Here is a 25,339-nt window from a genome sequence, read left to right as displayed (position 1 = left end):
GCCTGATCATTAGCAAGTGTAACCATATTTACAACCGAGACAAAAAAATCCAACATATCTGCCATGAGTTAAGGAGACTTAGCACTGAGTCATTGCGAAAACCACAACCTGTTGTTTTACACTCTTTTCATGCAAATGAAACATGAAAGATACAATGGATCAATTAATGAGCTTAAGAGATGCTGATTATTGTACCTTTAGACAATGTGAGGCTGGCTGTTTCTCCCTGATTCCAGTCTTTATGCTAAGCTAAAATAACTGTCTCCTGGCTGTAACTTCATATTTAACAGATATTTACAGAGTTGTATCAATCTTCTTATCTAGCTCTCCGTAATAAGTTTCCCAAAATGTGGGAAAACTATTCTTTTAACAAACCAAACCTGAAGTAGCATGGTGTATATTGTGCGGTTTAGCAAGTAGAACTAAACAAAGCAAAATAAAAATTCAAGACAATTACTAGTCAAATCTGAGTGGGGTAACATTGTTTTAAAAAAAAACTTTAAGCTTTAACATTTTTTAAGCCTTTGCTTTTCAAAGGCTTTGCCACATCATCTTTCCATCAAACCCAGACGTAGAAGAGTACTTGTGTGCATTAAAAGCCCAGGGCTGCAGTAATGTGAACAAACTGCAACGACAGCTGAATTCACCAAACAATGATTGGCTCATTGTCCCCGAACCTGAATGAGAGTTGACAGCTGCCGTAACCATATTAAGATCTTTTCCCCTGCTGGATTACTGCAGTCAGCACATAACTGTATTCCACTGTGGGCAATCTCTCTAGCGTCTGGGTAATAGAAAGGAGAATCTGTCCAATGACGTCAAACATTGATAACGGATAAAGGAATGGCCACCATCCTGGAGGTTCAATCTTTTTACAACATGACCAGCTCTGTTTCAAAATAAGGTATTAATCACTTGACAGATGAGAGAGGGAGGAAGGGAGGAGGTAAAGAAAGGAGAAAAAAGAGGATGAAGAAACGATGGTCACACAAGGAAGGACAAGGAGGGAACAAGGTGTGAACACGAGAGGTTATGTGCAGTTCAGATGTGAGAGCACAGGGAGAAAAAAGCAGAGAAAGAGAATGGACAAATAGATGGCAGAGTGATGGACATGGCGTGTCCCTACAGATAAAATAATGAACGGGTGGGCTTTAAAAGAGCAACACTATCAAGAGTGAGGGAGAGAGAAGCTGTCATGCAAAATGATCAGAGCAGGGGTTTGAACAGATGGAAGAAGAGAATACAGGAGGAGGGAAGGGTGGAGGCCAAAAGAAGAAAGGAAAAGAATACAGGGGACAAGAGGAGATGAGAATGGATAGCAGGAGTAGTGAGAAAAGAGCAGAAAACAGTGCAGAAGAGAAGAGAGGAAAAGGAAGTGCATGAAGAGAAAAAGGAGGCAAAAGAAAAGAAGGGGAGGAAAGGAAGGGAGAGATGTATAAACAATAGAAGAGTAGAAAGAGAAATGTAGGGAGAAATGAAACAAAGAGAAAAGAAAAAAGGAGAAAGAAGACCAAAGAGGAGAGGAGGGTCAAGGGAAGAGATGGTGAGAAGAAGGGGAGAAGGAAAAGAGGGGGATGTTTGGGGAAGCAGCCCTGTCTCCTAGAAATTACATTTATATACACCTGATTTGCAACAGCAAATACGTTTTAAGGGAAAGGTAATGCCAACCCAATTACGTTTTCTATTAACATAATGAGGAAGAGTTGTTAATTAACGTACCTGGTAAGTCGCAAAAATGTTGTAAAAAATGTTTTCAGTGCACAGTAAAATGTACAGAGCCCCCTAAAGCTCACAGGGAGACTTTTTTGAGGACTACTTTTGCGTTCCCTCGCAATATGTTTTGCGTTCTCTCGCATTAAATTTTGGGTTCTCTTGCAATACTTTTGCGTTACCTCGCAATACTTTTCCCCTTCTTGCCTTCTGAGCCGTATGTCTGTTTCCGCTCAGCTGCTCCCAGCCCAGTGCAACAGTGTATCAGCTCATTGAATTTTACTTTGAACTGGACATTAAGTTTTTCTGATATAGCTCTGCTCAATAGGCATGCATGGTTATGTAATTTGTGAAAGTAAACTTAACAAATTCTTAGATCAAGAGGTCTCTCTTGAAGAGAAGAAAGCAGTACGGTAATCTGCAGGATGCTGTCAGTTTCATTCGTGAACAGTTACTGCACTCTGTACTGTACTGTACCCAGAGGGGTTTCACTGAGGAAAAGGAGATGTCTCCAGAGGCGGAATTACAGATGTGCAGTTGAATCTACCTCATAAAGTGAATGTGCTGTATTTGTATGAGTCAAAAAAGCAACAGACAAGCTGGTGACTGAAATGTTGCAAACAGAGGCTGTGGTTGTGTCACACAAAGAGCAAACATTGAACCACTTGCAGAGATACATCAGGAATGCAGATCGCAAGTTGGAAAGCTTTTAGCGTTTTTGCAGGGTCCTCTGTTCTCTGCACAAAACAAATTAAAGTAATCTTCAATGCTGAAACAGGTTTTGATAGAAGGCCTGTTGCAATAAGTGAGGAGCAGTAATTGATGTTCCTTATACATACAGCTCCTACCCAGAGGTTTGATAATGTTCTATCTGATAACGTCTTTGCAGTGGACATCATATAAGGTGAGGTGTCCATAAACAATGCTAAATGCATTAACTTGAGAATCTCGGCACTACCTTCCAAAACAAATAGACATACGGCTCAGAAGGAATGGAAGAAGAAAAGTACTCGTAGTGACTAAAGCATTATTCCACTTTGTTATGGTTATGATATTGACTTTTTGCCTTTATTTGATAGGAACAGCTGAAGAGAGACAGGAAATATGGGAGAAAGGGAGGGGATGACATGCAGCAAAGGGCCGCTGGCTGGATTTGAACCTGAGCCGCTGCGGTAAGGACTCAGCTTTGTACATGGTGAACGTGCTCTACCAGTTGAGCTACCAGGGGTATTTAACTGAAATCACAATCTTTCCATGACCTTAACCAAAGAGTTTTTGTTGCCTAAACCTAACCACAGGAGTCTGGACGCGATCCCTGGATTCTGGTGTCACAATCCTGCACTTTGTATGCCCACCATCCACCCCAACCACCTCCTTGTGACTCCTTCGTGGTACATATCTGTACTGTTTCATTCACTAAAGGAGACGTTGCTGTACATAATCATAATAATCAGAATAATCCATATAATAATCCAGGCAGCGATGATTCACTGTGACTACAATGTAATTATAAAAACAATTTATTTTCTAGGAGACAGGGTTAAGGAAGTGAACAAAAGTGGAGGGGAGAAAAGGAAGAAAGAGTAGAGGAAGGGAGAATAAATAAAACATAAACGGTGAACGGAAAAGTAGGGAAGAAAAGGTAGAATAGAAGAGAGGAGAGGAACAGAGAGAAAAGGAAATGAAGAGCAAGATGGCAAATAGAAGAGAGGAGTATGGAAAGGAGAAGAGGGAGAAGGGAAAATCGGAGAACAGGAAACGAGAAAAGGTGGAGCAGAAGGCAGAGAAAAGACAAGAAGGATGAAGTGAAAAGGGAGGAAGAGACAAAAGAAGGGAAGAAGGATGGATAGGATAAAGTAAGGAGGACTGTTGAGAAAGATTACGTCATGCATACAGTTCTGGCTACAGCAATGAAATGGAGATAAATGGAGAGACAGAGAAAGAGAGAGCCAGGTAGCATCAGACAAGAGGTGTAAATAACTATAATGAGCCTGTGCAGAAAATAGAGAGTGGAATGAGATCGAGTGACATAAAGGAAACGAGGAGAGAGGTAGAGCTGGCTGTCATTGGGGTTTGAGTAATGCCATCTCTGTGCCATGCGCCTAAAGCGAGATGACAGAGCGGGAGGGCAGGCTGTGACAGAAACTGCAGCATGTGGGGAGGAAAAAGTGATCAAAAGAAAATGAGGAGAGTCAAACATGGTGACACAGTAAGTGAGAAAGTGAGGGTGAGAGGAGAGGAAAAGACAGAGAGGATGATGTCTGACAGGAAGGATGTGTGAAGAAAAGCTGACGGAAACAGAGGATAAAGAAGGAAATGAGATGGAAGACAGTGAGAGAAAGACAGACAGAGGTTGAGCGAGGTGTGAGTAATGTTGTCTCTGTGCTGTCACCCTAATGAGACTCTGCTATGCTTTATGGATGCATCCTGCATCTCCCAGCAACTTCTCTGTTGGTATCAACCTAGATTAATGGACACGCACACATTTATAAACACACACAAAGGTAGGTGCAAATTACAAACAGGGAAATTGCAAACATTCCACTGTGCATAATGCTTAGTACAAGTACCACGATAAAGCTGTGTAATAATCAATATGGGATCATTTGCATGCTTGCTGCTGTGCTGCAGGGTTTTGTTTTAGTTGAAATGACTGAGCTTGTTGAAACAATGCAGAATTTCAAAACTGACATTTGAAAGTTTTTATATCAGACCTGCATGGGCCCTGGTGCTGGCCAATGAGTACCAATAAGCCTCTGAAAACAGCTGTATAATGTCTTTTGTGGTTCTGGAGGAGCTTTCTCAAATCTGAGAAAATAACCCTGATCATGCCACAGTGATGTCATCGGGGTTATCTCAACTTGGATTACAAATTTATATCAGAAAGTTTGCATTACAAACTAGTGGTGTGCAATTTGAAAGACATGGGTGTTTACCAGTCAGCAAGGGTATAACGAAAGACACTATCAAGTTGTGTTATGGGAAATGTAGGATCCAGGGTTTTTGGAGACTGTCCTCCCAAGAAAAACATCAGAATCAGTCGTTTCAGCAAGCGCCCCAGAGCGACGTACGTTTCCGCTGAAGTGACGAAGCCCTCTAGCAGCAATAGTAATTACAGGCGCAAAGGAAGTCAGTCAACAAAACATCAGACTAACACAAGAGACCACAGTGTTTATCATTGTAACCATGACAATGAAGGTCCCCTAACCATAACAAAGTAATAATTTTAACCCAAACCATGAGCTTTCCCCAAACCTAACCAAGTCGTTTTTCTGCCTAAACCTAACCAAACCTTAACCACAGCGTTGTCACATCATACTGTAGAAACTGATTTCTTTTTCAACAGTGATTTGTAACTGTTTAGGAAGGCACAAATAAGTGATGTTGCCCTGCGGATAGGGGCCTCAGATCAGAAAATGCTTCTATGTGTTGTTCTAAAGGGCAGTTACAAATGATGTATTATGTCGTTTAATTTGGAGGACTTGTTGGGTTTTCGGGTCTTGACCATCAATTTCAATTGATTTTATCTGACACACAGTACACAATGTTGCCTCTCCTCTATTTATTCCAAATGAAACAAGGAAGCAGAGGTAAATTTCATGACCCCTTTAGCCACAAATGCTTGATCTCCTAAAATATTGTGAAATGGAATGTCGATATGGGCAGTGGCAAAATTATATCAGTGTACCATCTTGTGTTAACTATTTAAATACATTTTCAACTTGGTATGTGTTTCCAGAATCCATTCAGCAGTACTGGGTCATCTCAGCATAATTGAGAAATATAAATCAGTATAGATAGATTTAGCCCTAAAACATAGTCTGCCACTGAAGCGACAAGATGATGCAACAAAGGACTCTGGTGTCTTTTCTTTACTAATTAGTACATTTGAAAAATAACAATAATTTTCTAATTATGCCAAAAAAAAAAAATCCTGGAAGCCTCTTTGGGACTTCAGTCTTTCATCTTTCACATTGTATTTATAATCCCAAGCCACAGGATGTGCGATTGTTACGCTGACCCAAATATTCCTCTGCGATTCATTTGGCTTAGTTTTGTGTTTTGTAAACTAAATTAAGTTAAGCACTCTCTAACTATCAAGTGGCTTCTTCAAAGTTACGCACCCGTGGGGACTAAACATGGTTTTGTTGGAACAGGGGAGCTATGTAAATGTAGACTATACCATAGAGGCTAAAATTGATTTCCATTCACACCCGTCATCATCATGACAGACCAGAAGAGAATTTAGCTTGAGCCACCAGCAGAAGGTTGTGGTTGTACTGGGCAGGTCTCAGGTGTGGGTGGGTGTAGCTGTATGAATATAAACCAGATGAGTTCTGTGAAAGAGAAAAATCCATCCCTGGATAAATAAGGATAAGAAAGTGCAAAAGATGAGTGAGTGCAGAACAGAAATAAAGTGTTTGAGAAAGTGGCAAGTGAAAGGAAATTTCTTTTTATTTAACAATTCTGGCTCCAGCAGTCTGAGTTAGACAAATTGAATATGTATCTTCAAAGTTACAGTGTTGTTTTGTATAAAATTCCCCATTTCCCCAGACAGTGCAGTGGAAAGATATGTCCTGTTAGTTGCACTGGCATTAAACCTTCAGTCGACTACAAGAACAAAGATATTGACTTGATTTGTAGAACTGTAATTCTTAGACTGCTGAAGACTCATATTAGCTTTGGCTAAACTTAAGACTGCATTTTTATACAGTACAAAGATTGCGGATTTTGTTGCTCATTTCTTACAGTGCAAGAAAAGAGATCTCTTAACAGCCAGTGTGGAGAGGAGGACTGATTACATTGACCAGGAACTCTCTCAAAGTATGGCACATGTATTAAGATAGACCTGAAGAAGACCAAACAATTCTCACCCAAGGAGACCAATGGAAACATCCAATAGATCTCGGTTAAATTTTGACAAAATTGTACTACTGTAACAGTAGTATGCACACATCCTTTTTTCAATACAATTGATAATTGCAGTACACACTTTGTGATTTGTGTTCAACCTGTCTGATGGTCTGATGGACTCCATTCAAGAAACCCCACAATGACAGGATACATTAACAATTAATTTGAGTAAAATGTAATGACAATCAAATCAAAGTCAAAAACTACACAAAAAAGACTCAGGTTGTAAAAAACTAAAATGTTCTTCAAGTCATTTTATTTTATTATTATTTTATTTAAGTATGTTAGTGAACACTGATAGCATTATCTCAACTGTGAGAAAATGAGAATTTGTAGCAGCTTTAAAGTTAATTCACCTTAAATGATCACAGTCCAGCAATTTACTGTAAGAGTCTGGTACGATTTACAGAAATAATGACATAAATCTGTTATTAACTAACAGACTACTGTCTCTTTTTACACAGTGAAGGTGTCAGACTGTGGGAGACTGTTTTTGTGTAAAGTAACTGAATACAATATATGGGTGCCCACCTGAAATGGCAAAAACTGAACATGGCTACATTAGCTGTGCTAACTTAATAATATTTCAAAGGACATATAATAAAAGTCACCAAAAATGTGTAGAACTTAATTATAAGTTTCAAAGTAAGGCAAGTAGTTCATCATCACTCAACAGTGCACACAGTGCTGGCATTCAGCCAGTGATATTTAGGGGACACATGGACGATTATACTGTTTATTTTCTCGCCAATTAATCACTTGAGTAATTTGTTCACTTTTAATCTGCTGTTTTACTGTGACCTTTAATTACCTTTTCATCAAATTGATCCTGCTATGGCTTCATTTTGTTTCATCTTGGTTATTGATCTTTTTGTAATTTTATTGTGAATCCTTTTCTGTTGCAGCCTTTAATGAAAAAGGCTGATACCACTTGATTCAACTTCGAACAATCTTAAAAAAACATTTTGTATCTATTTAGAAGAGTTGTCTGGAAAGATGTATTTAGCAAGTGTTGGGGGGGCATACTGATGGTTTTAGACAGACAGTCCAGGCAAAGGTCTCCAGTTAATTAAATGTAGATTCAAAATGGTATGCAAGCGGCCAGCTACAGGGCAAGTGTGTGTCTGTGTATTTATATGACCAGGAGAAAAGAGATGCAAAAGTGGATTAAAGTAAACCAAAGCAAATGATGGCACACAGAAGGGGGGGAATAGAAGTAGGCGTGGCAGGACGGAGAAACGCTACCAAACATAGTGGGGATCTCCAATGGACTGGATAGCTAGTAAATTGAGATGGAGCGGGTTATTATAGTAGACAAAAGCAACATGCAGTGAGAAGGATGGAGAGATAGTGTCAACGGATGGTGTCAGAGAGAGAGCAACATGCTTGGCCAGTGATACTGATGGAGAAGGAACATGCAGAGAGCAGGAAGGCAAGGGAGAGTGCAGCAGACACAGACAATTATTATGTTTTTATTAAATTGTGATGCTGTGAAGATTTAAGCACATTTTGGGAAATTTCAGCAATATAAAATGTGAATCAGTGCATGTTTCCATCAACTCCCTTTATGTGAAAATAATCAAGAGGATGCGACAGCATTGCATAATTAACCAAGCAGAAGTTACTCTGATGCTTGAGGGCATTTAATTGCTGCTGCATGTTGTATAAAGGGGAACCCACACCGGTCGGGTATGATGTACCCAGTGTAAACTCACACTCCGGCTGCATTGACACACATGTCGCATTTCAGTGTGTCAAATCACATGGAATTGATTGTTACATGAAAGAAAAAGAGGATGAGAGAAAAAGGAGGGAGCAAGTGACAAAGAAAACGGGCTTTCAAAGCTCTTCGACCATCCGACAAGCAGTTCTGATGGAGTATACTGGACCCTTTATAGTCCTACTCTTATGATTTTGTTTTTTGGGCAGCAAGATATGACCACTTTGTAGAAAAAGGAGAAGCAGGTATATGTCAAGGTGTATTTGAACAACCTGTTTCCACTAGACTTCATTGCATCTTCTCTTTTTCGATATGCCACCTTTTCCATCTCAGGCATACAAACCTTCTTGAAATATTTTTTATGTCCAAATTGAAAATGTGCAGAGGTAGATAACAGGTAGATTGAAAGGTGAGTAATGAATTAAAGATACAGAGGATGTGAGTAAAAGCAAGTGGAGAACTAGAATGGAAGGAAAGAGCAAGTGACAAAGAAAAAGGGAGACGGGAAGGAGAGGGACAAGGACTGAGACATAGTGACTAAATAATAAAATAGTGATGAGTCAAAAGCTGATATCTAGGGGTCATATTTAGCAGCTGAATGACACAAAAAATTCCATGTGTGGATTAAATATTAAAGCAGCAAGGGACGAAAGAGATGAAGCCCTGTAACTCTCTCTACCTCTCTCTTTCCCTCTGTCTCTCCCTCCTTCAGCTTTCTTTCCCTCACTCTGATGCTCTTTTTCATCCAAGATGGTGATGAATGAGAAAGGGAGGGCGTAGATAAGGGGTAAGGTGAGGAATGACAAGGGCAGAGGAGAGTGTGAGAGAGAAAGACGATGAAAAGTATGTGCTGCTTTTTGGCAGCTTCAATGTTTGATGTAGCAGAATCATTAAAAGTGGGCAAGTCATCCTGACTCCATGCGGGAACCCATTACACCAGATTGGCTTATAGTGGGTTAGGGTCTCTCACTTTCTCTCTCTCTCTCTCTCGCTCTCTCTCTCTCTCTCTCTCTCTCTCTCTCTCTCTCTCTCTTTCTGTCACTCACACACAGTACTCTCTCGCTCCCTCTCTTGTGAACCGTGGCATCTTAAAAGGGAATGATCTGTAATTAGCAAGGTGATAGTCATGCAGAAGTGTGTTGTAGCTGACTGAAAATGTAAGGCATTGTTACAGGATAAGAAAATATTTCCTCTGCAGTCGCGGGGGAGAAAGAGGGAGAGAGAGGCAAGGAGAGTGAAAGAGAAAAAAAGGAAGACAGAGTGAGAGATGAACAAGAAAAAAGAAGGAAAGGAAGAAAAACTCCTGGGGCTTATCTTTCCTACAGGCTTCAGATGCATGTTAACACATGAAAGGAGGCCCCTATACTAACACATCACTGAAACATGTACAGTAACACACAAACATGCACTCAGTAATGGAACAATGTACAGCCCTGGCTTTCTTTACATCTCCAAGTAGTTCTCCAACACATAGGTGCAGAAACACATTTGTATTCATAATGCACTCACATGTGTATACACACAAACACAGTCCCTGTAATGGGTCAAGCTCCAAAAACACTGGATCTTACATTCCCCATAATGCAACTTGATAGCATCTTTCATTAGACCCACCCTGCCTGGTAAACACCCATGTCTTTCAAACTCCACACCCCAGTGTGTAACACAGGCTTTCTGTTATAAATATGGAGACTCCAAGCCCAAGCCGAGATAATGTTGATGAAATCGCAGGGTTATTTTTTTTTTCAGTCTTTGGAGACTTTGGCTTCTGTGGCTCTGGAGCACAGAAGACAATCAAAGGAAGGGAGACATCAACCACTGTCTATTCCATTCCCGCCTCCAAAGTCTCTAAAGTCAACTTGAAGAGCGAGCAAGTGTTGAGCAGTTGCGAGCGCGTAGGGAGGGTCGAGCGAGCGCTCGTCACAGCCCCGTGCTCATGGGGCCGCATTTGTGCATGTGGAACAGAAACGCTCCCTCGTGAGGATGGTTTTTCATTTGTGGATACTGTTCTGTTCACGTGCCTGGTTTTTATGTGTGCGGGTTTTGAGCTCCTCACATGTCTCCCCAAAAATATCCTCACTCTCATAGTCTAAAACTCAAATTTGTTCTCACGAAGATACAAGAACACATGTATACTTTCATATGTGTGTTGTTGCTGCATTGCTGGTTTACACTGTGATGAATGCAGTTATAACACTTTTGTGTCGTCTGAACATTGCTCGCTCATTAACCTCGTGGTTCCAGCTCTATTGAGATGGAGGGAATCCATTTCCATCAGAGAGAGAGAGATATTCGTGCAGACATATTTCTGTGCACTAACCATGCTGGGAATGCAAACACACAGGCATACGCACCAATACATAGACACAGTCCGACACACGGGATTAACATACACACTTCAAAGCACAGACATATTCGGTCACAGATGCATTCAAAAAACGTAACTCACACTCTGTTGCACAGTCAGACATACACATTTCACAGCCGTTACGACAATGAGAGGAATCCACTCAAATAGTCAAACACACACACAGACATACACATTTCTCAGCAGCAGAAACCATGCCGGGAATATACACACAGGTACCAGCACACACAGTCACTTCATGAATCCCCGCAGCTGAATAAGAACACATTTAAAAGGCATAATTTGTCGCCAGCGGAAACACACCTATTATATCCAGTGATACCACCGGGCGCTCTGTATTTAACATGTCTATCACTCTATTACTCCTGCACACACACACTCTCATGCCCATAGAACATGTGTAGTGGTGTCTATGTAACCTCTCTTACCTCCAGCAGTATTATGCCATTCTACACACGCCACACTGTCTAATCCGGTTAGGCATGTCGCGCTGAAGTTTCTTTCTAAGCAAACAGCAAGTTTAAACGGCCACATAAAGGCCTTACTACGACGAGGATTAGGCACTTTTTAACCATTTACAGGATTACGGGTGGCATTGAACGCAGCCCTCCCTAAACGTACAAAGCCACTGGGGGTTTGGTTCCTCTACTGTTTGTAACTGAATGCTAAGCTATCGCTCGGAGCGTATCATTACAACTCTTTTGAATATCTGTAAGCATTTGGTTTGATGGCAAATTATACCGCGGTAATGGAATATTGTCAGAAATAAGATGTGAAGCCCCTCGGAGAGAACATGCAGCTTTTTGGAAGGTAATCCTCAGAAACATGCAGCTTTCTGTATCTATTCATTCTTGACCCATCTTGTTGGTTTTACCTCTTTACATATGTGACAACGTCTGTTCTACTATTAGACATTTCTGCTGACCCTGGATCAACGATGGATATACTGTTAATGAGCCCCTGGGCATAGTGTCTATGACCTGACTACCAAACCCCAGAATACAACTTTAAACCCATCTAATGAAAAATGTGACCAACATCAATCTGTTATTCAACATTCTAGCAGAACACCTAATCTCTCGATAGTAAAAATACCTCAAAATGTGTCATTTTATTGACATCTGAGTGTCTTCTTTTTAGCACAACATGTGTTCCACTTGAGTCTGTTAGGGCTGATGAACTGTATCAAAAAAAAAGATTATATTTTAGAGGGACTGGGCAGGTCGGTATAATCCATAGTTCCCTGGGATAAAAGACAAGATTCTATTCTATTCTCCTAAAAGCCTCCCAACTGAGAGATCTGACATCATGGTGTCAATCTTCGTTGTGGCACAGGCAGTGCAACAACATGTTGAAATTTTCCTGACTTTGAAATGTGCTTTGCCCATCCATTTAGTTATAGTCACTGCTGGTATTGTGTATTAAGATAGGTAATTCATTTCATTTTTCATTATAGTGTGAGATTCTGCACACATTAGTGTCACTTTCCAACGCAATCTGTGTTCAAGGCCCAGTCTGATGCACTCTGTATTGTGGTCTACATTCCAGAGTGACACATGTAGTTGAGTGTAAACTGACTGTTTATTAAAAAAAAAAAAAGAAAAAACTAAATTCCTCCAAAAATGGAGCATGGTTCAGATTATTCTTTCTTCAATAGTGCAAGCCACTATAGGTGATGTTAGTTCTAGACTCAGTAGTCATCTGAACTTGTGTCACGGTTACGGCTTGTGTACTATGTTTTGAGAATATTCAGTATATCTCTAGTTGAAGAGCCTGATGGAAAAAATAATTCCAGAAATGCTTTTGATGCTTTTTGTTTCTCAAAGAGATGTTTTATTCTCATGACTGATCTTTTCAATGCAAAGTCTCAGTCAGTGATGAAGTCCTGAAACACAGTAACAGAACGCTAAAATATTTTGACAAGGTATATGCAAATGATACAGAAGCTTCTTGGTCTTGCCTCTCTGTATCTGTCTAATGCGTCATCAAAAAAATAGCTAGAACTGGTTCTCCAGTGAGAGCAAGGCAGTAGTGCCCTCCCTTCATACTGTTATCCAATAGTAAATGTGTCATTAGTAAATTAGCAGTGTGGTTGATTGATATTGTAATAGGCTAATCAATAACACTGCATTCCCCTATGGTTACTGATGCATAGACTGCAGCACCTGCCAAGTTTCCTTCTCTCTCACTAACTCACCTCCTGCTCACTCTCTCTCTCCATGCTTTTTTATTAAGCTCATTTCTCATTTGGCTGACTATATTACTGTTGTATCTCTCCCACAATGCCCATGTTCTAATGCTGTCACCCTTAATGCTCCAAATCATTTGAGTTTAGCCCAAGTATATTTACCTTTTTATATAACAAAGAGAAAAACTCCTTTGGGCTTAAAAAACATCTCGTCTCAAAACAACAGAAGTCATGAATGGTAGACAACTAAATCTTATAAAAACACAAGGAAGGATACAACAAACATCGCAAATGATGAATGAGTGAAATAAATAGCTAATGCAGAAAATAAACTGCCCTGGCACTGTGCAGAGTTACCTGGAAAAACAGCACTGACTGACTTCTCTTTTTCAAACTGGCTGGGTGCATTCTTATGTTTTTACAACTTTATTTGGTGTAGACTGCAAATGGAAACAAACTGAACTGGATGACATTTATACGTACAGTAAGATGTGTGTATGGTCATTCATATTAAGTGCTAGGCAAGGGAAACTGACCTTGCTTTAGATTCTTGAAGATGTGTGGCCTCTCATCCAAAAGGCTTCCTTCTTTCTTTCCGTTCTTTCTAACCGAAGAACCTCAACTGCGAATTTAGGTGTTGTTGAACTGAATAACCCTTTTGGATGAGAGGCATAATGTTTTTAAGAATCTAAAGTCTAGTTGCACTTGACTTAGCACTTCTTGACATACCATAGTTGCCATAGAACAAATTTTCAAAATATTGACAATGAATATTAGAGGACCTTGTCACTGAACATTAAAAATGGCATTCAGCAATTATCCCTTGTGTAAAATACAGATAGGTGGACAACTCCCTCTAAAAAACAAACTTAATGTTACACCCAACAGTGACGGTCAGGTGTTGTCTTGCTGTTGTCTACATGATCAGATTTTGAGATCCACATAGAAAGAATCACTTTGACAGCCTTCAGTTACATACAGGTGTATAAGCACATATACGGAGTTCACCTTATGTGATTCTTTCTTGTAAATTCTAATACCTAAACATAATCATTTTCTTAATAACAGTCTCATTATCTGATAACAGGTAATTAATACCATGCTCACGGAGTTTTACAATGCAACTACTTCATGTTCAAATCATTTTATTCCTTTCTAACCCTATGCTACTAGGAAGGAAGACATATGCACACACACTTCAGATTAATGACCACATGGTCCACCCCCATACTTACTGGAAAAAATTAACTGCCAACTCCTTAGAGTGGCTTTAAGTACAACAGACATTTTTAGGTGAACAAAATGTTCCAATTACAACTTTCATGAACTGAAAACACACTGTGAAAGGGTCCAAGTTCTTAGACGAAAACAGACAGGACCCAAAAACAAGTTCACGGCTAGTTACATGTACACAGTGAAGTGATACGCATCACCTCTATCCTGACTGACAGGTCGCCGTGGTAGTGACTTAAGCATACCCTGGCTTCACTTTTCAGACCCGGAGGTTGCCGCTTGATTATACTAGAAAATTCAATAAATGATAAAAATCTGATGTTCGCTGCTTTACGAGAAGCAGTTTCTTAATTTTCTGAAGCAGCAGCAGTGGTGTTCGGTGCATAGAGAAATCCAATCTCAGTATTCCTGTGCAACAAATATTTTATCAGTGGTAGGTGAAAACAGACTGTTAATATGCCCACTTTACTGCATTTTCTACAAACCCCCTGTTAGGAGAGGAGTAGGGTCGCGTTATGTAACTTTGCAACACAATTCAGCATCTTTTGACTTCACACGATCTTCTCAATCCCCCTCGCGACTCGCTCCTCGGCTCTCTTCTCATCCCTCTATCCCCTCTGCCTCACTCTGTGTCCCTCACATTAGCTCTCTATTTCTGGCTCTTTCATCCTCAGCCTCTCTCTACCCCTCTCTCTCCCTCCCTTCCTCGTCCTCTACCCCGGCTTCACGCCTCATTGCGGCCACACATCTTTCACGGCTCTGCTCTTGCTTGACTTTTCTCGACTGTCTCTCCCTTCGTACCCTGCATCTCCTTAATCTTCCCCTCTCTAATCTCCATCAACTCTCCCTTCTCTCCTTTGTTTGGTTCAGACGTTACACACTATAGACTGTATACATTTTCCCCAACGATGAGAGGGAGGACAGGACAGACAGTCCACCCCCTCGCTGTCTTCGCTGACTCCTTTTCTTTTTTTCCTCCATCCATCTCCAGCTGTCGTGTTACCGTGCTACCTTAGTCTTTTTATCACCAGGTTGTAGCCGCTGGTAAACCGATATTATCCCAATGTGCTTACTACATATAACTGCACATTTATAATCTTTTAGTGAGTATATTACATTAACTGTGAATAGGAGTTTGATTATTTTTCCTCATGTCTTTGATTGTTTGCAGTTTCTGCTCAAGGGCACTTCTGCAAATTGTTGTCTATTACAGGAGTAGAACTTATGACTTCTGCTTCCTGGACAGTCTCTCTAATGGGCAGTTACAAAATTAAAGCTACTGTATGTTAAGCTGATGAAAATTCTATTTTAGTAGCTTTTATAGTCTTCAAGAGCAAATTTATTAATTGGAAGCAAAGTACTTAATGCTTCAATGTTAAAACTGGCTAAAACCATTTTGTGGTAAAAGTCAATTTGCACAACTTGGTTTATAATTGGGCGGCATCTAATTAATAAAACAAAGTAGAAGCTGCATTATAAAATCGTACTTCAGCTATAAATCTTCACAGCTACTTTATTTGCCTGTAATTCTCTTTATGAAAATGAGTTGGCAACAAAGTCTGTTCTGCTTTATTAGTTTGCAGAGACTGCTTTGGTGCACTGCTAAAACGTGCATTGCAAAATCTATTTATGTTAGGACAACATACTCTCAAGTGTAACATGGACTTTTGTTAGAGATTAAACTAGCTGATACACTGTTGGTTCAAATGAAATGCTAATTGAATAGACTCATTAACATTTCATCTTTGGTGCATTTGAATCACAACTCTTTCCTTTTAAACAATGCTCTCATACTTCCTCTTTTGAAAAGTTTTACCTCTAAATACCACCTCTCTCTTTCCTCCCTCAGCACAGTCTTTCCTTTAAGGCTGGTTTCATTATGTGCCAGGGTCTGTCAGCTTTTTGATTGCCCATCTCATCCTCTCGTCAATCTTTCCTATCTCTCTCAGTCCCTTTTTCCATTTCCCTGTGCATTTGGAAAGTGTCGGTCCCCATCACATCTCCCCACTTCCTTCCCTCGTTTGCTTTGATTCCCCAAGCTACACATCAGATACTCAGTCATCTTTCCCTGTCTTCCCTTCCTCCTCTGTGTCCATCCATCCCTCTCGCTCTGCGGGAACTGTGCTGCACTGATGCACCACTGACCACAGCAGAAATGGATTTGGGTGCCAGCTTGGCACTTGTGCTCATGGGGGTGGTGGCCATTTTATTTACACGTACTGCTGTCAGCTTTTCCCAAAACCACTTACAGTATTACCACCTCATTATCTCGGTCCTGTTAGTCTGCTTGTTAGCAAGATAAATCAAAAACCTAACAAATATTAATGTAATTTGATGGGCAGTTTGTGCCACTGAGTGGCACACCCTCTGCAGTTGGATCACCGAACACAAAAACACCATAATCATACCCCCTTGCCACACATTTTATTCAGCAGGGACTCTCTTTCAAGATCCCCTCCAGATATGTTTTCAGGCATATAAAGATCCTCTGCTTTGATTAATTATTTGCTGGATATGGTTTTTCCTCAATTAGATTCTTAAAATTACATCTACTCTCCCTCATTGAAAAATCCAAAATATTTTGAATATGCAAATATGGTGCATTTCAAAAGTTGCTGGATGCAAGATGTCTCCTACTACTCCTGTCCATTCTCAGAGTATGTGAGCTGGAGGTTTCAAGTTTCCACATCACACTTTAGTAAGTTGCATGTTGGACCATGTTCGGCTTCCAAATTAGTTGGTTCTTTAACACTAATTTATTCGGTGTATAAATCCTTATGAATTGTTAATTGTGTTTAATATGTCATTATGTAAGAGGGTCGTGTGTTCAACACATTTGTTATGATGTATTTTAGCATATCACTTCCAGCTTTTCCATTCTTCTAGAGACACGCCAGCATAAACTAGAGCTTGAAATACATTGCCATCCAGAGTAGCTGCCAGTTGAATTCTTGGTGTTCTTCATGTGCCTGCAATTATGCACATATTGAGCGGATTCAATTTTCTGGCTTTTCTGCTCTTCTCATTGGCTCCCCTCCTTTTTTTGTGCCAAGAAACAAGAGGTAGTTTTTGTCATGGATCCAGGAATTTTAAAAATTTCACAACATTAAGAGAATGTGTTGTTATTTGTTTTTGTTTTTTTTAATGAACTACTTTTCTTGAAAAGAATCTGGGTTTGTAACCCTCAGCGTGTAGGATCCTGTCTTATTGTTTGTCCAAAGGAAACCGTAATAAAGTTGTAATGCAGGCTTTATTTTCTTCATGCCGTGCTTCTTTCTCTGTCAAATATACCTCAATTACTTTACTAATTCTATTAAGTGTGCACTTTGTAGCTCTTATGAAGAAAAATTGGATCAGACTCGAATTTGTATGATACTCTGGTAAGGATTGGGGGCAAAATCCCTGAAGTGAAGCTATCATGAAATATCATTTTAAAATAAGCCAACTTCCGTTAACAGCTACATCCATCCTTTGATGTAAAAATTAGAAGTATCTTTGTATTTCTTTGTTGCTCCATTTATTTTCTGTACACACACAGATACACATCTACTACTCCCACTCCTGCTTTTTCCTCTGCCCTCTTGTCAGGCTCAAACTGGCCTTGGCCTTTCCATTTCCGAAACTATTGCTTCATCTTTTTTCCTCATGTCTTTCTTTTCTTTTCTATCTCTTTTTGTCGCAGCAGCAGTTAAGGCAGCACCCACCACTTCATTAGCCAAGGAGTCCTGTTGGATACATTTACACTTCAAGAGTGATGGAGGGAGAGGGTAAGAGACACAGACAGGAGAAGAGAGGCAAAACTACAAAAGAGAGAATAAGAGGAAGAGTCTGTGAGACAAAACAAGTCAGAAAACAGGAGGAGACAGTTAAGAAAGTGTGTGGGAGAGACGAGCGATGGTCTAAGGGAGGCCAAAAATTCATTGGACATTGAAAAAATGAAAAAAAAAGATGGAGCAGAGAGCATAGCATTGATGGAGGAGAGTGGATTGAGAAAATGGAACAGAGAAAAATGGGGGTAAGAAAAGCTGTAAATTGGCTGGAGGAGAGAACAGATGGATGAGCAAAGTACTGCAGAAACAGAGGAAAACCACAAGGCTCCAAAGTAGTAAGGGCCAGAACAATCCTGAAAAAACCAAACCAAAAACCTCACTCACTGTTCAAAGGAGCATTAAGCAATTTAGTCAATGAATTTAAGATGAGTGACCAGCAGTTTTAAGACTTGTCTAAACAGAAGGTGTTTTGGGCGCATTTTTTAGTAATCTGTCTCACGTGAATCTTGACAGAAACACTTCTATTTTAATCCATACAGCTGTGTACACCGGCTGTGTAACAGTTTGCTTTTCACCTGCGCTTTATGCATTTATAGTTGTGACCTGAAGTTTATTGTTATGTTCCGTGTCTTGTTTGTCCATTTTTACATGCCTAACTTCAATGATTGTGTATTGGGCACTGCCAAAATGCTGGTTACTTCCACCCTGTACTGAATGCACCATGTGTAGACACTGATGGAGGACTTTAGCTGCTGTTGCACTGCTGCTGATGTGCTGCTTTAACTACGTGTAGACAAAATTGTTTTCATCAATCCAGTTCATTTTTCATTATGCTGCAAAGTGCCATTTCTCCCACCTGTCTGCCCACCAGAGCTAATTTTCCACCAAAGTCTGCACACACGGATGCAATGTTACTATCATAGATGACTGTTAGTAGCAAAGAGTAAAAAAGTAGTAAAAAACTGGGAACTATAGAAAAGCACGTTAACAGCCTTGATTTACAAGATTTCAAATACAATGTTTTAAACAGAGATTAGCAAATACCACAGGCTGGGGCCCCTGGTAGCTCACCTAGTAGAGCACGTACCATGTATCAAGGCTGAGTCCTTATCGCAGCAGCCCAGGTTTAAGTCCAGCCCGGGCCCTTTGCTGCATGTCATCCCCTCTCTCTACTGTAACTATCAAATAAAGCTGAAAACATACCACGGGCTGTTTTTATATAGAACTGTCAAAATCAACAAGTTACTAACTTGTGCATCATTAGCTATTTAACTCTTGCTTATTTGATAACTGCATGTTTACAACATCAGCAGGTCAGACAGGATGATGGTGGTGATCATTAGTTCTAGCTGCCACATGATTCAGATGGCTAGCAGAACTCAAACCTTCTAATGCTGGCTACTCTCTGTAACTACCAGTCAGCAGGCAAACTTTAGCTGCTGCTGCTAGTTGTGTAAAGATCATTACTGTAAATGTCATTGTATAGGTCTAGTATACAGTGTTTTAATGTATACACTTTTAACTGGTGTGTGCTTAGAAGATGATTTTTTTTTCAGCAAATGATACTCATCATTATATGATGTGGATCATGTTAAAATATGAAAAACTGAATGAGAATCAGTATGGTATATTATATCGTAATGATTCATCATATATTTTAATCTTTTTATTTCATTAGAGAGTTTTTGAGAATATTGCACAACTGAACAGGCTATGGAAGTGTGTTGTTAACAGAGTAGTGTAATGATCTGTTTTGCTGTGGTACATGGGCAGCTGTTATAAGGTGGCCTTCATCAATATAAACGAAAGGCTGATGGTGCTCTGTAGTATCTGCCCAAATCCCACTTTAACCCCTGGATATTAGCAAGATTGTTACTCCCCCACAGCATGCAGCACATACAGTATATGTGGGAGTTTGATAGGTTTATTGATTGATTCAAGGAATCAGTGACAACATTGCCAGCTGGACTTTCAAACACCATTGTTGTGTACTCTGTTTTGGAAGAATAACTCCCTACTTATTAGGAGTTGCTTATTGTTTGTTAGATTTTCTTCCAACATAGCTTCTAAATGTAATGCTGTTTGACATCCGTCATTTGGCATATTGGAGCTTCCCTAGATCCAACCACGATCATGACTCGGGCTTGGCGTGGCTTCCAAATATGGGCCAGACCCTACATATGATGGACTCAGCACAGGCCTATCAGCTGGCTTACTTGTCTTGATGTAAAAATATGACAGCAATGTTTATGTCAATTACAGGCCGCTGTACCTCAAAATGACCACTAAAGAAAGAAGTTGCTGTTGTTGCAATACTGGCTGCCAAAAGATGTCAAAGTTGACCTAATGCTTCTTTAATAACCGTGTCCTCCTTGGCTAAACTGAATTCAGCATTAGCTCTAACAATTAGTGGTATAATTACAGACCCAGGCAGCAGGCCAAGGTTACATTAAGGAACTTCAGGGTTGTGTGTTAACCAAATTATTAAACAAAAATTAGGTTACAATATTCATTTCCAAAACACTTTGCTTTGACTGTGAAAGTTCCAGTGTGAGTTCCAACTGCTTCCTTTGATGTCAAAATTAGATGTCTTTGTGTTACTTGTTGTTTCCTTTATTTTCTCTCTAAAACACGTAGAAGCAAGAAATGTAAAACCAAGAGTTTGTATGCTTAAACATGTGTGCATATGAGCTTACCTGTGTGCACACAATCACCTGGGTATGACAGCATTTGGTAACACCTGGGCTGACCACCAGCAAAGCAAGTAATGAGTAACTGCAGCAAAAAAGAGAAAATAATAGTTGGTGAGGTGTGAGTTGAAATGGATTACAGGCAGCACTGAATAGATGGGTCTTGAGTTTGGACATAAATACTGGGACACTGTCCATAAAAGAGTGGCCTGCACATTAATCACAAAACTAAGAACTTAAAAGTTTGACTTTAGAGTTTATGTTTACATGCTGCACAATGATCTACGTTTTCTGCCTTCTTTATAGATTGGTAAGAGGACTACAGATTTACAGAAGGAAGATGGATGGTTGAATGTCATCCATCCTCTGTTGGGGTTATCTGAGGAGGCAGCTGAAAAGGCCAGGCAAAGAAATAGGTTTAAGACTACAAATCCTAAAACTCCCATCAGTCATGGTCCAACTTTCTGTTTACAAAACAATCCAACTACTCAATGGACTTAATACTCCATCCTATCCATTTTGCCACTTTATCAATGATTGATAACTCAATATTGATATTAACAATCTGTTTTGAAAGTTGATCAAAACACCAAGAAGAGGAAAAGTCTGCCGCTGCACAGAACATAATTTATTTAATGTTTATGCATGTAACAACAGCAATTTATTTGGAGTAACAAAGACAAGGAAGTACAAGTTGTTAAATTGAGCATCTTTATTACTGTACTTTGGGCCACTGCCCAGCTGTCCACAGGTTGAATACCAGCTGGCAAACTTTAAGGCAGTATACTGAAAGGAATAACAATCTGTCTTCCCTTTCCACAACTCCAGCGGAACTGCTCATTAGCAAATGATAGAAAGCTGTGGTTGCACTGGACAGCTCACACATATATGGTTATTGCACAAATTTTGTTTACGGGAAAGTGTTTTTAGGTTGATTGAAAACTTTCAACTTCAGCTCCACTGCCTCAGGATCACCTTAAGCATTAGACAATTTCTGAGTTTTTGTCAAATTCCATGCCTTTTTCCCTTTTTCCAATGAGGACTTAAAACAGCGCTACTGATTCTGTTCACGTTTCTTATCAGATAAAGCATAAGTGATACAAAAGATGAAGTTTTTTGGATAAAAGGAAATTAATGCTGACATAAGAGAGCAAGCGATTCTTCATGCTCGGAAAACCTAAAACAGCAAAGTCAGCTGAGGGTAAACTAAAATCTGGACTGGCTGATTTTCATCTATTTCCCTCTGTGTTCTTAGCTGGTTTAAACATCCTGAGGAACTGTGCTTGTAAGTCAATCATGCTTGGCTTGAGTTACAAGAAATGGAATCAGATTGAGTTAGATTCCCCCTCACTGCAAAAATGTCAAAGCAGGCAGGATGACAGGTTAACTAACCTCTGTCCAATAAATGAGTGACTTGTGAGTCCATGTGACCTTTGTTTACAGACCTCGTGTTAATGGCTGCGCTCCACACAACCAGACCGGCACAGTCTGGGCAGAGTTTTCACTCTATCAATCAAAATTCTACACATGAAACTGTTGAAACAAAAGCTGTATGTATGGTAGATATTATGTTTGACGGGAACATGTTTCAACCATATTTACCCCAGTTTTAATCCAGAACAGACAGCTTTTAACCTGTAAATAACCAAATGAATGTCTACTGGAATGGTTTGTTATGGCTGAATCCAAATGGAAAACGTATCATACTGTCTTTGCCAACACTTTCTCAATGTCCAGTAACGAAAGATGAAAACGTTTGGCTAAAATTATAATTATGTTGGTTGCATAATTCCTTACTGTATAGAAAACAGTTTGTCTGCTTCTTATGCTGGCTAAGTGATTTTTTATCAGTTTCTAGTTCTCCTTAAAGCAACTCGTCCTTACAAGGAATGCCAGCTTGAGCTACACTACCCACTGTTGTTTATCAGCTGACAGAAATTTTAATTTTGACCTGTTCCCTTGGGTGATGCCTGTACTCCATTTCAGAGGATTTCCCCGCCCTTGATGCTACTAGAAGTGGAAAATCATTTCAGAATCATTTTTGTTCAATTCAAAGATTCAATCATTGACATTGTAGTTTGTTTTTTTAAGCTACTGTAGGTTATCGCAACACAATTTAAACACACATCAATGAAAGTGATTGCATCACCTTTCATATTGCTGTGAACTTAGCACACTGCCTCTGACCATCCTCACTTAAGTCGTAAACTCCAAGTCCAGTTAGTGTTGCTGGTTTGAACTTCTTCAGTCTGTTTATACAAGCACTGTTTCTGAGGTTGATAGCTCAACAACCAACAAAGTTATAGCATTATAATTACTTATTAAGGACTCATGGTATGTCAGTAAACTTTTGACAAGGAAGGAACCAATGCAAAATCAGCTAATTTGGTTAAAGACACTTTTGATTCAGTAAACTCCACCCAGCTTAGGATTCAATGTAAAAGATGTGTTTCTTAGCGTACTAAACACTGCTGTGGCACACCAGCAAGTTCAAATAGAGTACTGCCACTTGCAATTGGGAATCAGGAACACAAAACAACAGAACACACCCAAACAAAACCCAACAAATAACAAAAGTGAACTTTTCCACTCTGGTTTGGACCGATCAAAACAAACTGTGATCAAACCTTTAGCTCTTTTTTTACGAATTCGACATGATTTGGAGTACTCCAGTATCAGTATGCCTTCTTATCATTCGTCTGTGTAATTTGTCCCATTAGGATTCTGTCCCTGTAATCCCTAACTATCGTCACAGGTGGATGCTTCCTTCCACTTTTCACGCAGAAACAAGATAAGAAGTTTGGGAGCGCCTCATCTCTATTTTCAAACACTCTCCTGGCTCCTAAGTGCTCAGTGAACAATCAAGATTCTCTGCTGATAGCATCGCCCCAGCTGGGATTTATCTTGATTACCATCCAAAAGCTTGTTTTTCTAATGAGAGTTGGAATTAATTTTTATACCCCTGTAGAGCAGAGCAGAGTGAAGCAGAGCAGGTTGGTTGGCTGCAGATAGAAAAAAACAAATCTTCTGAGACTGAGATGGGGGAAGATGGCGACAGGAAGAAAGAACCAGAGAGACTAAAAAGGAGACATAGGAAAACAGAAAGCGACTGAGATGGGTGAGAGAGATTAGAGGGTAACAATCAGAGAGGCAGACCGAGCAAGGAGCTTCTTTAAATTGTGTTTTACTGATTTTTCTTGTTCCCTCCATTTTGCTTTCTCCCGTTGCTGTGAGGAATGTTGTGTCTTGCTGCATGACTCTCCCTTCAAACCCTTCACATAAAGACTTTTTTGATCATATCTGACAGAACAGCTTTCTCTCCTCATATACCTCTGCCATCATCTCTCTCTCTGATGTGCTTCTCAATGTCTCTCACTCGTCTCTCTCTCATTAAACAGTTTTTCCCGCTCAGCTTTTATCATTTATCTTTTATTTTCTCCTCACATTTCTCTGTTTCTCACAAATTTACTGTCTCCCCTTCATGCATCTTGTTTTTCTCTCATACTGCCTTTCCTCCATCTCTCTGTCTTGTTGGGACTCCACAGATGAATTCATTCATTTGGGTGATTGTTAACTGAACTTTAGTTGTGCCCCACAATCCTGAGAGCCATTGAATGCAGCATTGGCCAGTCTGACCTGTGACCCGGATGTCACCAGGTCAATAAAAAGGTCAGCAGTGATTTGTTCTGTCTCTCTTTCTCCGGGAATCCTTCACTGCAGCTGTGTCTGTCTCCCTCTCAGTGTGGCCTGCTCACCAGCAGACACCCACCTGAACTCTTTCCTCCTGGCTTCGCCTCCAGCACGCAGCAGAACCGAAGTCTCCTAATCTTCTGAAGCGCTGTGAAGGCCTGTTAGATCTCTGCAGTAAAGTTTAGCACAAATGGCTATTGCACAAAGCCTGCTAGCTCATTTTAAGAAGCATAAAGCAAGTTAACACCGAACTGTTAACTCCTGTAACCACAGGCGGAGCGACCGGCTTCCTCCGATCTCTACAAGCGGACACTGCACAGCAAAAGACGCTACCACAGCGGAACCACAATTCTTTCCAGCTTGGCATGTCTACAACAGACTGACCGCCAGTTAACAGCAGCACCAAAGCCACCTCTTTTTCCATCCCACGGACAGGTAGTGTAACAACTGGGCATAGCATAGAGTAATATTGTATATATTATATATTGTATTCCTGATTTTACGTGAACTGGCTGTTTATTTTACTGTTTATTTTATTTCTTTTCTGTATTTCATGTGTTTTATTTCTTTATATTTCGTCATTCACTGTTATTTTATTTTTCTTGTTGTGAAGCACTTTGTACTTTGTTTTGATAAGTGCTCTATAAATAAAGTTTTATTATTATTATTATTATTATTATAGCTAAGCAAAGGACTGTTTAACTTTTGTACATGTGACATTACTGATGTGTTTTCATTGAGGTTTTATTGTTGTGATCTTCTCCATGGTTAACGTGAGGTTATTATTGTAACCGTAGTTCTCAGCCACCACTAAGATGATGTTAGTTTATGTTATGCTCCACACAGACAGGTTCTTGGCATGCTGACTAACTCCTTTTTAACTTGGCACCGTTATCCTAAACAGATCATACACATACACCTCTAGTTTGGCCCTTGAAGACAACCACACACGGCGGAGAGTAACTTTTAAGGTCCCGCTTCACATGTTTCTTTGTTTCTGACCACGTGGTTCATGCTCGTGCATGCAAGACACACGAAGGCAGAACAAAGAAACAT

The 25,339-nt window shown here is 40.0% G+C and overlaps 1 protein-coding gene across 1 annotated transcript in view; it reads right to left on the bottom strand.

Moving 5' to 3' along the window:
* Positions 1-25,339, bottom strand: part of elfn2a (extracellular leucine-rich repeat and fibronectin type III domain containing 2a) — a 243,497-nt gene that overhangs the window by 91,744 nt on the left and 126,414 nt on the right. The window contains exon 4 of the mRNA XM_044189672.1: positions 20,600-20,678. The gene's annotated coding sequence lies outside the window, so the exon portion shown is untranslated. The remainder of the gene's footprint in view (positions 1-20,599; positions 20,679-25,339) is intronic.

Source organism: Siniperca chuatsi, linkage group LG3 (assembly GCF_020085105.1).
Source record: "Siniperca chuatsi isolate FFG_IHB_CAS linkage group LG3, ASM2008510v1, whole genome shotgun sequence".
NCBI lineage: Eukaryota > Metazoa > Chordata > Actinopteri > Centrarchiformes > Sinipercidae > Siniperca > Siniperca chuatsi.
Note: the sequence above shows the minus strand (reverse complement) of the source record. Positions and strands in the feature narration are given on the sequence as shown.